Source organism: Phyllostomus hastatus, unplaced genomic scaffold, assembly GCF_019186645.2.
Source record: "Phyllostomus hastatus isolate PE091 unplaced genomic scaffold, TTU_PhHast_1.1 phas_scaffold_501, whole genome shotgun sequence".
In the NCBI taxonomy this organism is placed as follows: domain Eukaryota; kingdom Metazoa; phylum Chordata; class Mammalia; order Chiroptera; family Phyllostomidae; genus Phyllostomus; species Phyllostomus hastatus.
In genome coordinates, this window is record NW_025334033.1 from 39,095,803 (window position 1) to 39,113,031 (window position 17,229).

Below are 17,229 nucleotides of genomic sequence, written 5' to 3' on the forward strand. Positions count from 1 at the left end.
CTTCTTTATCTAATAACTGGAAGTTTGTATCTTTTGATCACATCCCCCCATTTCCCCAGCTCCCTACCCCTTGCCTTGTAAGCACCAACCTGTTCTTGATTTCTATGAAATTTTTTTAGATTCCACATAAAAATGAGATCTACAATATCTGTTTTTCTGTCTCTCCTATTTTGCTTAGTATAATACCCTCAAGGTCCACCCATGTTGTTGCAAATGGCGGAGTATCCTTCTTTTTTCTTAGCCTTACCTCCTAATCTCCATGGCCAATGACATTGGTTCAGGTTATGTAAAATATTCTTGACTGAGATTCCACTCCATTCTCATGGCCTTGTTGCACCCACTGACTACTCCATTGCTGCTCAAGAGATCAAATCTTGGCTATATATGTCTACCTCAGTGCTCCCCATCTATTCATGAAGAATAAAAATCTAAATTCTCGTGTTTGTCATATAAAGCCCCACATGTAGTGTGGGTCAACCTACTTTATAGCCTCAGTTACTGCAACCTCTCCCAGGCACATTCATACAGAGCTTCTTCAATTTTGCTGGAAAGGATCAGAGTTTTTGCCTGTCTACCGCATGTGTGTGTGGTGTCCTCTTCGATTTGGAAGGCCTCTCTACTCTCATCCCAGCCTTCTTTGGCCTATCAAACGTCTACTTATCCTTCACAACTTAGTCTCAAAGTTTTACCAGTCTCTTCTGTCTAGCATTTCTTGATCATCCCGGCTGAGCTGGGGTAGCAAAATGAATGCTCATTAACTCTGCCATTCAGCACTTGCATACCTTCTTGAGGACACATTTTTACTTTCATGGCACCCCTTTCCCATTCTCAGTCCGTGGGCTTCATGTGAGGCTGACTTCATCCCTGGACCTGAGGGAGTGGAGCAGATGACTTAGGTGGAACCAGTCTGAGCAGTTCATTCCCTTGGCCACAGCCATTGCTCAGGCTTGAGCATGTGATCAAAAGTGGACCAAAGTCAAATGAAGTTCAATATGGCACTGCTGTTTGATCCACTGAAGAAACAGATTCATCTTTTGTTGAACTAAGGATTGTGAAGATATGATCCTGAAGTTGCTAGAAACCACCCTGTAGAATCAAAGATTGGAGCTCATCTAGAGGAAGAAGAGCTGGAAGGAATAGCCCAGAAACACTGTTTGTGCCTGAACCAAGCTCCTCCAGCAGGCAAGACCCAACACGGACTCAGCAGTGTTGCAAGTCCATAAAGTACCCCTTTTCTTCTCTTCTGCTTAAGCCAGTTTGGGTTAGGTTTTCTTATTACTTGCAACACAAAGAACCTCAACTAACACCCCAATTTTTCCTTCTGCTCCATGACACCTTTTATATCCTTATTTTTTTGCCCTTGCCCTACTGTGAAGAGTTGACTAAAACCTAGTGTCTGGGTGAAGATGGAATATCTAGGACTTTCCTGTTTAAGGAAGTCAACCACCAGGGTCTTTCCATCAGTGCTAATGACTGAGCACATTATGTATCTGGTATAGAATTGTGTAACTGGAGACAGGATGGATAAAAACTAGAGAAAGCAAAAGTAGAAGGAAGTAGGACAAGGAGGTGGTTTCCATACTAAATGAGGAAAGATGGACTTATTTCTGGTTCTGTGCCTCTGTTCAGATACAGAGTAAAGGAAGGATTGAGTTGGGGAGGGAAGGGGCATTAAGGAGGAGCACGAAGGTTTCTCCTCCAGCCACTCACAATTGTGAGGACTAGGGGAGATATTGTCCTTCTGTTGGGTATTTGCAAAGAGTATGGAGACGGGAGTCATATAAACTAGACTTGACCTGCCTTAGTCATGGTTCCCTCAGAAATTGATCATGAGCATAGGCGTTTTCACAGCTTTCACAACAAGAGTCCTTGACTAAGGCAATATAATTTCCTAAGGTGGAAATTTAGATTCTAGGGATTGACTTAGTAGGTCATTTTAAGAACAATAGCTTAGTCTTCATGATGAAGCTCAAGAGGTTGCTAGTGGCCCTCTTCCAATATCTGATTTTCTCCAGATGCCTTCAGGAGCTCTGTTTGATAGTCTTTAAAGTCTCAGACTAAGCCCAGGATTTTTTAATTTGGGAATTATGAGTTTGGATGTCTTCTCCATAGATCATATGGTAGATGCTGGAATAATAGCACATGAAGAGGAAGTATGTTATTTCAAAATTCCCTTGGATTAAAGAAGAGGCCAAAGACTCTTAGATGTCATTGCTAAAATATCCAATTAATGTGCCTTATTGTGGAAGGAAGAGGTATTATGGTTAATAACAAAGACTCTGCAGTTAGCTAGTCAAGCACACACATGGAATCAGAAACATTTTTAATTGACTGTGTCAGGTCCAAGTGCTATATTCTATTTCCTTCTAAGTCTTCAGGGTGCTGGAAATTGGAAAATTCATAGTTGTAAGTACTTGGGACACATCATGTGCTCAACCACACAAATAACTATGGCTCTCTTTTACTCCCTCTCCTTTATAATCTCTCTTCCTTGCCTTACAGCTCCTCAGAGCTCTGTCCCCTTATTCCACCTTTCCACCCACCTCTTCCTGTCTAATTTAGTGTCTAACTTCTGGGGAGGGGAGGGTTATTTGTAATTCTCTACTTTCCTGGGGGTGGGAGTAGGAATGAGGTGGGGGCTTTGAGTCCTAAATGCAGAGGTAGGGTGGGAAATATTCTGTTTGATGATAAGCTTAGGGTAGAGGATTTAAGTAATTGGATTGCAAATATTTATTTTCTGCTAGCACTTTCTCTTGTTACATTAAAAGAATATCCTCTCCCCCCCCCCCCCGCCCTGTCAAGCCTTGAGTTACTGGTACCTTACAGAAACACCTTGTTTTGAGTAGGTACCACGATTGAAGGGTAAGCATAGGAAAGACCTGTTACATGGGAAAAGTAACTGCACAGAGAAGAGGATCACCACACCTCTGAGACCGAGGGCAGGAGACACCGAGGTAGTCTTTTAGGCTTTTACTCAACCATGTAGCATTTGTCACGTTTTATAGCTTTTGGATTAAAATTTCTAGCCTGAGAAATCAAGGCTGCCATGACGTATTTTCTCAGCTTCCACTAGGAAAAGGGGTCATGGTCTCTGCAGGGACAGTGAGAGCGTCCTGATTGTCCACCCTCTCAGAGCAGATGGAGCCCTGGCCCAGCTGTCATCTTGACTTCACTCAGCAGTTAGTATGTGGAAGCTAAATGTAGCTCTGCTTAAGGATGTTATATTCACCCCATTGTGTTTAAGTTACTTATTTACTTATTTATCTCTTCTTGTTAGACCGCAGGTCCCTGGGGGTCTGCCCTTTCACCTGCAAGTCCCCACTGCCTAGCGTGATGCCTGTTTGGGGCTTATATCTGTTGACTAAAAGGGTGAAGTAACCGCATGGTAGAGAACAGCAGGAAAGTTTATTTGCAAATTTCAGAAGGCATTTGACGATATTTTTTTTTCTTTATTCATGTGTGGAACATCTTTATTGACAAAACTTTGTTTTTCAGGAAGCAATGATAAAAAGTAAATATAGAGGTTAACTAAGCTAAAGAAAATAGTCACTGTTGACCATGTTTCTCAAAATGTGAGCTGCAGACCACCAGCTTCTTCCTGAAAGCATGTTTGTGGTCCACATTGCTGTTTTCCCTCTCATTCTACCTGTCCCTCTCCCCAGATATTCCCCCATAATGTATTAAATTAAGTTATTCTTGCTTTAAATCAAGCAGATCATGTTGAAATTTTTAAAAAGATTTTATTTATTTTTAGAGAGAGAGGAAGGGAGGAAGGAGAGAAACATTGATGTACAAGAGATACATGGATCGGTTGTCTCTCACACACCCCCAACTGGGGACCTGGCCCACAACCTCGGCATGTGCCCTGACTGGGAATCGAACTGGTGACCTTTTGGTTCACAGGCTGGCACTCAGTCCACTGAGACACACCAGCCAGGGCCATGATGAATTTTTAGTCATTATTTTTAGAGGAAGGAATTGAGGACATCGAAGTGCAGCAGTGCCTTGCCTTAGCGCCCAATGAACCCCTCCACTTGGACCTTCAGACCTTACTGTTCTTCACTGCCCCCACCAAACCCTATTTTAATCATCCTGTCTAAGGTCGGGCTGAGAGTCCTCCCCGACCCAGTTTGTAGCAGTTGGAAGAAAGAGCAGTGAGGATGATGTACACATATATGAGTGTGTTTTCTGAAAAAAACTAATGTAACTTAAAGATTTTTCTTTTCTGTATTTTATTAATACAATAACCACAAATACCCATCTGGATCAATGGACAGTTATTTTGCAAAGATGAAGTGGTGTATCTTCAGAAATACCAACTGTTTATAAATTTTACCCAGAAAATTTTTAAAAGGATGAGATGTATATCTATCTGTCTATCTTTCTATCTATCTATCTATCCATCCATCTATCATATGTGTGTGTATACGCACACACACACATTATTTGTTTCCTTTTGGGTCTGTTCTTGGCAGGTGATAGAATTATTTTGCTTGGCAAATTACGGAGTAATTGCTCAACAAGCTCACAAATAGAGAAGTTGAAGTGGAAAAGGATTTGTTCCTAGGCATACAAATTTTGCTTTAAATAACTAACCATGGAGTTAAATAAGCCTGATCTTTTTAAGGATTAGTAATGACCAAATGTGTCTCATCTGCTAAATTGTTGCTAAACACTTATTAATATTGGGAGAGGGGTTTCCTTTATACCTTTTCCTCTTTCCTCTCCTTCCCCTCTCCTCCTCTTCTCTCCTTTCTTTTCTTTTCAACAATGATTCATACATTAAGAACAAATGCCTATCTGGGTATTTAGCTGGAATAACATTTTGTCGTTACTCTTATTTGGGGACCCCTTTGTGGTCCAGGCAGCTAGCTGTCTCATGCCTTTCAAGTTGCCCGAAGGCACCCATGCTTTGGATAAGCTGAGGTTTCATGGTCCTATAAGAGAAGTATTTGGATATTTCTATTTTATATTTTCAATGGCTGTGGGGTAGAGTCCAATGTGTGGGGTGAGGAGTGTCTTTTAGCTGGAGACAGGATGGTAGTGGAGGGGATAAGAAATATTTCACTGGTAATAGTGTTAAGAGGGAGTCAGAATTTTATATTTTCAATCAATCAACATGTTTTTAAAAAGTTTCAATAACTTGAGAAAGTAATGTATAACCTCAAGAAACTAATAGTACCGCTCTCTTCTGTTTGTTTTATGTTTTCCTAGACAAGAATTTCAATAAAATGTATGTACTATTGACCTTCCTCCATGGGTGTCTGGAGGAAAACAAAGAAATCATGAAAGAGTTTTTCTACTCTTGCATGAAAAGTGCTATAATACTACAAAGTGCAGCTCTGTTTGTAATGGGAAGCCTGTAGTAATAGAAGCTTTATGATGAGGTTTCTTGGAATTTTTTAATGCATGTAGGTTTGAAGATGCAGATGGGATGTGTGTTATTAAACATCAAGGCCTTGGCAATAAAGATGCCACTGTTCTTTTGATAATGTGCAGAACTTTGTATTTTTGTGTGTGTGTGTCTGTGTGGGCCTTCACTTCAAAAGATAAATATACTTTTAAAGCTTTGACAAATAAGGTGTTTTTGACTGTGAGTTAAGGCAAAAAAAAAAAAAAGAAAGAAAGAAAAAGAACCCCCCCCCAAAATCAATGGCCTGAAGTCAGCCTTCTGCCCAGCGATCGAGTGGACTTCGCAGTCGTACTGAGAGTGATGCCCTCTTAACATGCCCCTGTGAAAGCGTTTTTCCATATGATATATTCAGAGTTTTATGTGTCTAGATTTTAAAAATTTTACTCCTATAAATTTTCTCTGTATTTTTTGTTAACTGCTGTTTCTTGGAATAATGTTTAAAAAAGCATAAGCTATATAAGGGGGGCAAAACAAGGAATTTATTTATTAAAAATTATATATTTATTCTTACATGTTTAAACTTTAGTCACCTGCAAAGTACTCTCCATTTGATACAATATACTTATTGAGATTTTTTGCACTGCTGAGAACAGTTCTTGAACTAGTCAATTTTGATGCCATTTAGTGTTTCTGTCGGTTTTTGTTTCACCTCTTCCACATCAGCAAAACATTCCCCTCTGAGGACATTTTTCATCCAGGGAAACAATAAAAAGGTTGCTTGGGGAGAGATCAGGTGAATAAGGGTGGTGGGGCAGGGGCAGGGGAGGGTCATACAGTTTTCAGTCTAAAACTGCTGAACACTCAGCACAGTGTGGGCAGGTATGCTTGTAAATCACCCATCCCGAAATGGACAAACACACTGAAAGAGTCTTAAAAAAAAATCACTGAAGAGAAATGCAGCCTCTCACAACAATGCCAGCTGGTACACTGACACAGATGGGTTCCTTGAACACTGACCTAGCAGGGGAAGCCTGTACTACAAGGGGCCCACCCTCCAGAAGATAATTCCGGTTTTGGGGGGGGGTCCCCCCTCATATAGGTATGGGAGTTCACTATTTTGAAATTTTCTTGTTTTTTTCCTCCTTAAAAGTCAAGAAAACTTTGAAGATCAAAGGACTCTCTTTTTCATATTACCCAGGAGTAGAATTTGGGATTTTATTTTATGAGAAGTACAGTCAGAGAACGTAAAAAGCAAAACAACAAAATTCCCAGCTGGAGCGAGAAATACCAAACCCTCTCAGACATTTTTGTCTGTGGCCAGTTGGTGACTTTCCAACAGGATCTGTCTTTTGAAATATGGTGTTCTCTCTTCAAAATTAAACCCCAGATGTGTCTTAAAAAGGAAGGGCTTCACCATTCTGTCTATCATGACTCTATAAACTTTCTTTCATAAAGAAAAAGGAGAGTGTTCTGAGAGTCTTGCAATGACCAACAAGGTGATTTCACAGTTGAATTCACATTCTCTGCAATTTCCCCCTGTAATATATTCTTAGCCTAAAATAAATTCTATATTAAAACCTCAATAACATTGAAAATCTTTCTTGAGACCAAGAAGTCTCAACTGTTCATGGTAGCACAGTATATTATTCATAGAGTGTTTACAAGTGACCTTTAAGTTTCATGTTATTAATCTTAACTGATGATCTGTTTGGGTCATCAAATTTTGGTCTAGCAAAATGTTTGAGGATAATCTGTTATTGAGAGAAGGCACCCAATACAGCTGAAGACAAAAAGTAACCAGTCTATCTGTATGAATCATGTACGTTCTCTGTCCCTGCCAATGTGCAAGGAGCTGTAGGGAATGTAGCAGATAGCACAGCCTGTGTCTATGAGAAATTGGGGTCTGGAAGGGGATTCAGAGGCAGAAAGTTATTAGCATGTTTGGAGGCAGAGGTCTCAGCTAATGGGGAGAGAAAGGAAGGCAAGAAACAATTCTCAGATGTCAGAAGACATATAAGTGCAAAATATTAGAGACTTAGTTTGAATAGAATACTCTTTGAATTTGCTTTTAGAAATCCACAGTCACCACATGTTGCTTTTCAAATGGCTGCAGCTTCCTTTTGGCATTGTCACGAGTTGATCCCCGAGTATGTAATATCTGTCTCTTAAGGACCCAGGAGCTTAGATAATGAGTGTTTGCAAGTATCACCAGTAATTACTACCCTCCTCACTTGATAGATGTGCTCTGCTGTAGGGCAGGAGAGGAGTTAGTAGAGACCACCATTATCAGAAATAATTAGCTATTTAGCCAGAGGGGAAGGCTTAGTGGCCTCACCATGGGCTGCACTCATCCAGGTGGGATCAGGGGCTCTATTCTTTAGATAACCTCTTCAGCCTCATTATCTCGGAACCTGCGAGTTTGCTATTTGTGTCTTTTGACTAGGGATTTTTCCTTCTGTCAAAAGTCTCTGAACAGTCCCCAGAGTGCCAGCTGAGAGAAACATACCTGATTTCGGGGGCACAAAGCAGCTGCCTCCTTCATTAAGTCCATGTACTCCCTCTTGCAGTCCGTGGTTTCCTGGCTTCACTGCTCCAACAGGCGCTTCAGGAGCCGCAGTGACGACACAGTCATTCCTGCAAGAACCGCAGAGCAGGAATAACAATGGGCAGCCCATGGGACAGCCAAGGGGAGAGACATGCCATATGTATGAAATCTCCAAGGGCAGAGAAAATAAAGTGTGGGGTCATGAAGGAACCCCAAACGGAAAGATGTGCTGAGATAGAGTGGTTCATTTAGCATAAGGCCACTTCTCACGTAGACATTTCTAGGTAAGTTGCTCCAGGCTGAGTAGTCACTTATTTAATGAACGCTGGTTATTATTTTTTTAATCTTCAACCGAGGATTTTTTTTTTCATTGCTTTTAGAGAGAGAGGGAGAGAGTGAAAGAGAGAAACATTGATGCGAGAGAGCAGCATCAATTGGTTGCCTCCTGCATGCACCCAGACTGGGGATCAGTGCCTGGACGGAACCCACAACCTAAGTATGTGCCCTAACTGGGAATCAAATGACACTCCAACCAACTGAGCCACACTAGCCAGAGTAACACTAACTGTTCTCTAAACCAGCAATCTCCAACAGAAATAAAATATGTGCGGCACATATAATTTTAAACTTTCTAGCAGGCACACTATAAAGTGAAAAGAAACAGGTGAAATTAATTTTAGTAATGTATTTTATTTAACCCAATATATTCAAAACATCATTTCAGCATTCAGTGAATATGAAAATTATTAATGAAGTATTTTGCATTATTTTTTCTTCTGTAGTAGGCCTTTAAAATTTGATGTGAATTTTACACTTACCACACATCTCAGTTTGGCCTAACTACATGCTCTATACCATTCCTACCAGCTCAACTCTATATGAAGTACTCTGGGGTAACAATAGCAATGTATTAGTTTATCTCTGGTTGGAGGTTCTGCTACATGCAGTAGGGAAAGTCAGCTTCCTGTATCAGGCAGACGTACAGGCCCCTCACACTCAGTGGAAGAAAGGACTAAGTCAAATTTATCTTCTCTTCTGCCCTGCGCTGAGACTCAGCCCAGATGGATTGACCCAGTCTGTTGACCAGGGTCTCTATGCCCCAGTGCCGTTGGTTGAGGAATGGCACTTACTTGAGGGGTAAAATGGTTAAAGAATTTGGGAAAAAGAACATTTACTATAGAATGAGAAATGGTTGTTGACTTGCTATCCTTGTTTTTCCCCCACACCAAAATAATCAAAGTGGGTTTTTGAACTAGTTTTAAAAGCAGTTGGAGAAAGAGGAGCCTCACTAGGCAAGCTGTTACAGCACTAATTCATCAGGCACCATTGTTCTTCCTCAGAAAATGCAGATAATAACTGCCTTTTGACCTGGTAGTTCCACTGCTGGAACCCCAAAGAACCCTGAAACACCAATTCAGAAGAACCTATGCACCCCCATGTTCATAGAAGTGTTATTTACAATAGCCAAGGCCTGGAAACAGCCTAAATGACCATCAGTAAGTGAGTGGATCAAAAAACTACAGTACATTTACATAATGGAATACTATGCAACAGGAAGAAAGGAGGAGCTCCTACCCTTTGCAACAGCTTGGATGGAGCTGGAAAGCATTATGCTAAGTGAAATAAGCTAGGGGGTGAAAGACAAATACCATATGATCTCACCTATATGTGGAGCCTAATCAATAAAACAAACAAGAGAGCAAAATAGAACAAGAGATATTGAAATAAAGAATAAAATGACAGTAACCAGAGGGGAGGGGGGTAGATAATTGGGGACAAAAGGGGAAGGGTCAAGTCAGGGAACATGGGCAAAGGACCCATGGACAAAGACAGACAGTGGTGGGGGGAGGATTGAATGTGGGAAGTGGGCGGGGGGTAGCACAGGAAAAAGTAATGGGGGGAAAATGGGAGTAACTGTAATTGAACAATAAAAATAAATATGTATATACATAAATAAGAGAAAATAAATATACATAAAAAAGAAAACCCAGGTAATAAAAAATGATGAAGTTGGTTTTTCTACTGTTACTGAGTAAGAATTTGAGTTGTAGCAAAACATATTGCCCACTTACAGGTGACTTTTTTATTTTGTTTTCCTGTTATAAAGGTGACAATAGAAAACTAGAAAATTCCAAAAAGTATAAAGAAAAAATACAAAATAACTTATTAGTGATATACCAATATGTTAACAGTCATTATTTTCTTGAGTTTTTTACTCTGCAAATGTAAATGTATTTAAGTGTTGGCATCATAAATAAATTTGTGTTCTTTTTCACCTGTTGTAGTATAACCATTTTGCTGTGTTTTAAGTCATTCTTTAAAAAAAATTATTTATTTTTAGACAGAGTGGAAGGGAGGAAGAAAGAGAGGGAGAGAAACATCGGTTGGTTGCTTCTCACACATGCCCTGATGCGGGGACTGAACCAGCAGCTCCGGCAAGTGCCCTGACCAGGGGTTTAACGGGCAGCCTTTTGCTCTGGGGGACAATGCCGACCACACCAGTCAGGGCTAGATCATTCTTTATGAACTGTACTTTCCACTGCATGACAGTGTGTTCATTCTTTCCTTATTGTTGGGCTTTGAAATTTTTTCTACTGGTTCCTAAGTGACATGCAGAAAAAATTTTAATTTATTTGATTGAAACCCTAAATAGCCTGGTTTAAATACCACTACTTGGCATTTAGTGGTGAAATAATAAGCTGTAATAAGATGAAGTAAAAACCTTTTTATTTCATAACCTGAGCCTTATATCTAGTAACTTGTCACTGAAGTCAAGTTGTGCTGTGTCCTGAAAGGAACAATTACCAATTTTATGCAAATCAGTGAGAACTTTTTTTTCTGATCATGTCCAAAACAGTGATGGACAGTGTATGTCAAAAGAAAAGCACTCTAAATCATGACATGTTCTGCCTCATACCGGGGAAATATCTAGTTGGTGGTACTTATTTTTACAGTGGCATTTGGTTCTTAAATGTACTTTTTCTAGAAAGATATCTTTATTAAAAGCCTGATTACATTGACTAAATAGCAGGAGACTTGCATTTATTTTCTAGCTTTTCATTATGGAAAATTACAAATAGATATAAAATAAACAGAATACTATGATTCTCATGTACCTATCACTCAGCTTCAGCAATTACTAATATTCTGCCCTTCTTGCTTCATCTGTACTTTTACCTAATATCCACACCTTGCACCTGATACACTGCTATTACTCACATCTTTATCACAATATAGAATATTTCTATCTCTCCAGAAATTTCCCTCATGTCCTTTCCCATGTTATCTTCCTGCCCATCCCCCTCTCCCAAGAGGCAGCCACCATTCTGATAATTTTCACCTTTGATTTGCTTTGCCTTAGAATTTCATGTAAATGGTATTGTACAGTATGTGTTCTTTGTGTCGATTTCTATGAGACTCATTGGTAATTTGTTCATTTTTATTGCTGAGTAGTGTTCTATCATAGAAATGTGTCACAATTTGTTTATTTATTCTCCTACTAACCAATATTTACATCATTCCCAGTTCAGGGCTATGAAAATTCTTGGGTAAATCTTATGGACACCTGTTTTCAATTCACTTGGGTAAATAAATATGTAGAAGTAGAGTTGCTAGGTCAAAGGGTAGGTATATTTTAACTCTAAAAGAAACTGCCAACTCTTTTTTCCTTCCTGCCAGCCATGTATGACAGTTCCGGTTGTTCCATAGCCTTGTCAGCATTTGTCGTTGTCAGTCTTTTTAATTTTAGCCATTCTGGTGGGTGTGTAATGGTATCTTGTAGTGGTTTTATTTTACATTTCCCTGATGACTAATAATCTCAAGCATATTTTTTTCCATGGGCTTATTGTCCATTTGTGAGGTGTCTGTTCGAGAAAGACTTATTATTATTTTTTTAAGAAAGACTTTTTTTAAACCTGCTGGAATAAGCTTTTGTCTGAGGCATTGTTTCTTTGACTCTACCAGGGCCCAGGCTAGACATATATTTTCAAAGGAGGATGTATAGGAGAGCCTTGCAGGGTCACAGCTTGCTTCTGTGCTTTGTTATAGATTTCTCTTTCATTCGGAGTGCCTCTCCCAACTCTATGATATCACTCATTTCCTAAACTTACCTTCTGTGATTTCTTCTTTGGCTGGGACTGTGAGTCTCTTTGCTGTTGCTCTGTCTGCTTCGGGCAAGGTTCACTGGGAACAAACCATTGCCAAGATCCTTAGTGCTGTGGAGCATTAGCATCTTAAAAAGGTCCACAGAGAATGCAGGATCCTATTCTAATCCAGAGTCATGAGAACTAAAAATACCTCAAAGGACTCTATTTTGAAACATTGGAATTGGATCAAGATGTAATATACTTTGTGACTGCCAAGTGACACTGACATTATTCATAGAAATTTAAGAGCATTTGAAGAAAGGTTGTGATTTATATCTAAACCACTGTGCTTATGCTCCAAGCTAAATAACGTTCCTTAAATTCTGTGAAGGATAAGATTTTTTTTTTTAAATTTCCAATTCATCATGGACCAATACTTTTATAAATAAAAAAAAAGATGCTGCTGCAGTGTCAGCCTGCCATGACAGTTTTTAGGCACGTACAATGCTTTCAGGTTTTCCTCGCAGACGGTCAATAGTTTATAGACTGGAACCGGTCTGCGGACCACGCCTGGAACAGCTCTGATTCCCAGCACTGACTCTGGAGGTGGATGGCATAAGTTTCGATCCTGATTCCATCACTTGCTAGCTAGGTGCCTGGGAGGCAGCTTTTTGTCTCAGTTTTCTCATTTATAAAATGAAGATAATGTTGATAATAACAACATTTGCTGCACAGGATGGTGGTGAAGAGTGAATGAGTTAATATATAGAAAGCATTAACAACAGTAAGTGCTGTGTAGCGGTTAGCTATTATTATCATGATCATTTCCTAAGTCCTATGTTAGCTAGGACACTTGGTTATAACTAACAGAAACCCAGTTCAAATGAACTTCAACAGCAGCAACAACAAACGAGTATGTTGCTATTTGTGACCAGATGCTCACATAGTGTTATCGAAGTCTGATACTACTCTTTCTTCCCTGGAGGCTCTGCCCTCAGATGGGTTCTCTCTGTGGGTGCCGAGCAGCTGCTCCCAACTTGTATCTTACCAGCTTAGCCACCCAGTGAAAAGAGAGTCCCACCTTGTTACTCTCCCCAGTTTTAGGTTATTACTTTTATTGCCTTGGCCTGTTTCACTTCATGAACTGACAAGAACTAAGAATTCAAGACAGGTAGCCCTCTGAAGAAACATGCAGTGCAGTTACCACAGTAAGAGAAAATGGTTGTTTTCTTCAAATAGGTGAGGAAGTGTGTTAGAACCTACTAGCTCTGTGGGTAGATGATGGTTCTGATCCATGGTGGAGTTTTAGGAAAAGATGTCCACAAGAGGAGAACACCATTTCTTCCTAAACTTCTGGGCTATGAGGTAGAAGAGTGTACATAGCAAACCAATAAAGAGCAATATTTAGAACTTCTAAAATATGGCCTTCTGAGCAACAGGATATAGTGTGTGTTAGAACTATTTTGTAAAAATGCCTTTATAAAATTAGTCAACATGAACCAGAAGAGTCTAACCTCTCACCACTAAGAGATTTAAAAAGTGTAGTTGTGGAAAAGCTGAGTCCAGTGGTCACATACGGGGCAGCTGCAATGTGAGGGGAAAAAGGACATTGACATTTTGTGGAAATCATATGAGAAGGTGAGTGGGTGCCCTTTCCATTGCATCATGTGTTGGGAAAGGCTGTGCTGAGTACGTTCTTTGTGTGATGTGATGGAGGAAATGATCAGAGTTGTGAATGTTCTTCTCATCTCAGCCCTTAACTCTTGCCAGAGTATGAGAGGTTGGGAAGAAATTGATTGATGCAGGACATGGAAACTTAGTTTATTTTTCTGCAGGCAGATGGCTAGGCAATGGGAATTTATTGGAAAGATGGAATTTTTTGAGCTGCTTTCTTAGATCAAGGTCTTTGGGGTAATAACAGGCCCTTAGAGACCAATTTATTAGATCCCAGAGACTCACAAGATTCAACTTCTTTACTGATGAGAGAAGACTTATGAACACATTCAGCTTGAAATTACAGAGGGAAAAACCAAGACTTTCTGATTCAGTTAAGGATGTGTAGGTGTGCAAACTCATGTACCACAGGTAATTGGGTACTACCCTCATTTTCTGTTGCTGAATTGCTGTGAGCTCCCAGAATTACAAAATTTGAAGAACTACATGGCTAATTAGTAGAGATAAAGTCCCATTTGCAGACCCATTTCACAAATTTTGATGTGTTTGAATCCTACTTTAAATTTTTTCACCTGTCAATTGGTGTATAAACCTCAGGGTGTATGTGAACTAACACACTGAAAATATTGAGTGATTTTCAAGCATGTTTAAGACTCCTCACTACTCAATGTACAGACCAGCATCATAGCTATAACCTAGGTGTTGGGGGCAGGGATAAGCCTAAAGCAGGCTGATGCAGCCAGAGATGGAAATTGCGCGTACATAACAGGACATCTGTGGTCAGAAGTTTCCTGCACAACAGGATATCTGCGATTAGAAACATTGTAGGTGCCTAGCCTGAGCACACGGGCGGCACACCAATCAGTGCCTTGATCACGCGCCTATCATGCGCCCCCTAGCCTATCCTAGTTAAGAGCACGCCCCAAAGCTACCAACCAGAGCTACTTCCCCTATCTGCCTTCCTCTACCCTCCTCTATATAACTCCCTCCATTTTAAAATAAAACTTGCAGCTTGATCAGAATCCTTTGACTTGCTGTCATTCTTTCGCGCCTCCTGTCCCATCCCTTTTCATCCGTTGCAGGTATATCGGCGGACCCCGTTGACTGCCTCGCGGACCGAGGCACCTAGGAACTTGTTAGAGATGTGAAATCTCAGCCTGTCCACTCTTCCTGCAGAACTGCTGGTTCAGAATCTGCATTTTAACAAGATGTCCAAGTACTTCCAATGCACTGACAGTGTGAGAAGCATTGGCATATGCTTTTGTCACCTGGGATGATGATTAAATGGAATTGCTGTAGGAGCTGCCAAGTTTATATATGCTTGAATGGTTAACAAGTAATATTTTACTGGTGGTAGCAATAAAACCTCATGTCACTCCCCCACCCTCTGTCCCTCTATGCATACATTCACTGTGATAAGTGGGAAAATATTGTGACGTGTTGGCTACCATGGAAACTTTTTGATATCATGATATCATAAATAGGAATTGTAAAATCAGGGAAAAGACTTTGTTGGTTTGAGGACATATTGCCACTCATAAAATAGTAAGTAGAAATGTCCAGCTGCCAGGTGGAAATGTGAGTCCAGGGCCAACAAGTGTCTACCCAAAATATGATAACTGAAGCCACAGCAGGAAGAACTCATCAAGGGAGGGAGTATCTGGGGATCAGTGATGAGAGTCAGGGGCCATCCACATTCATGCGCGAGAGGAAGAGAAAGAATCTTCAAGGAAGTGAAGGGAAAACCAGAAAGGTTGAAGTAAGATGAGGCGGTGCTATGTTTTGAAAGTCAGAGGAAGCTTTCAGGGTGAAGCAGGTGAACAACAGTATTAAATAGGGCAAAATTGAGAAAGATTAGGCATGAGATAAAGCAGTCAGAGAGAAAAGGCAATTAAGTGATTCTGGTGACCAAGGAGGGAAACCGTTTTAGGGGAGGAGTGGGGACCGAAGCCAGACCATGAGACTTAAAAACAACAGGTGAGTACTTCAGCTGTGAGGGCAAGGAGCAAAGACGGCTCTCTGAAGAATGTGTTGGTGAATAAAAGGGGAAACAGAAGAAAGAGAAGAAAATAGGACTATAGAATTGATACCAATGTTTTAATGGACTAACCAAGAGTTTATTAGAAAATAGAGGAGATGGACCCCCAAATTGGGGGAAACTGAAGTAATCATGCTTGTTGTAATTTACAGTGCATAGGTGGCAGGTGGCCTGGAGTGGGAAGGGATGTGATCAAACACGGGCTGAGCACCGTTTCTCCTGCAGGGACAGGCTGGTCTCAGAGACAGGCATTCCCTGCTCTGAGGGATTCCAGCCTAGTAACAGAGATCAGAGATGCACCGACTGGCAATGCTGAGGAAGGCTTTCATTACATACTTGTACAGACTCTCCTCCACCCTGTCTTCAGGGAGATTGTCCCTTGTACCTAAAGCCACGAGTATAGCACAAAGAGGTTCATTCTCTTCTGAGTCACATGTGATTTTTTAAAACTTTATCATAGATAGAATTTTCTCTCAATCTCTGGAACCCCAGTGGGTTCCTCTATTTTTTCCCTCAATGTATTGGTAGCTTGTGTGATAATATTGTTGATAGAGACGTGAGCTTATGGTGGGAATAGTGGATTGAATCCTACTCACACAAATTGATGATTGCATTGGGGAAAGTTAACCAGCTTCCCTGAGCCCCAGTTCTGTTTGTCTGTAAAACTGAGGGTGGGAGCTACTTCCAAGGTGGTCGTGAGCATTTAATGAGATGCATATATGGACAGAGTCCTTGACACATGCACACAGGTCTGTTGGCACTCAGTGAATGTTCTTTGAGAGGGGATTCCGTGAGTTCCCTGACGGCAGAGCCTGTGTCTCTGTGCTTGTCCCCTCTGGTAGGGGCCTCACATCTTCCTGGGAGAAATAACCGATCGTGTTAACCTCTTACTGGATCACTTTCGCCTTCAACTGTTGCCTCCCGTTCCCCTTCCCTTTTTGGCGTCATTCTCTCTCTCTGTGCTTTCATTGCTCTCAGGCTGAACACTGAAATTGTCACCAATTCACTGCCCATGGTGAACTTCTGATATTTCAAGGAATGTTTTCACTTGTGGAGAGAATGGTGGGAAGAGGGCAATGCTTATCACTGGGATCCAAAACGCTCATGATAGGTAGGATTTTCACATCAACCTCTTAATCACATAAAAGTACTGCCACTGTCCCAACACAGGCTGAACTCATGAATGTGGCCCATGAGCATGCATCGTTAGCATTGCCTGGGAGCTTGTAAGAAATGCAGATTCTCAGGCCTCATCGGAAACCATTGAATCAGAATCTGTATGTTAACAAGATTACCTTGTGATTTATATGAACTTTAAAGTTGGAGAAGCACTGTTTTAGGGGAAGAGCTATGTCATAAGGTGGTTGTGAAGATTTGATGAGAAGGCATGCACAGAGCACCTAATACATGCAGGTGTATAAGTGGGTGCTTAATAAACATTCTTGGTAAATCCCAAGCAGGCAGAAGGAGTCCTTTGTCTCTAGGATTCATAATGTGTAATGCAGGTAGAGGAAAAAAATGTAGCACTTTTTAG

At 40.7% G+C, this 17,229-nt stretch overlaps 1 pseudogene; it reads right to left on the reverse strand.

Annotated features, from left to right (window-relative positions):
• Positions 1-16,709, reverse strand: part of LOC123807889 — a 31,134-nt pseudogene extending 14,425 nt beyond the window's left edge.
• Positions 16,710-17,229: the final 520 nt, after the last annotated feature.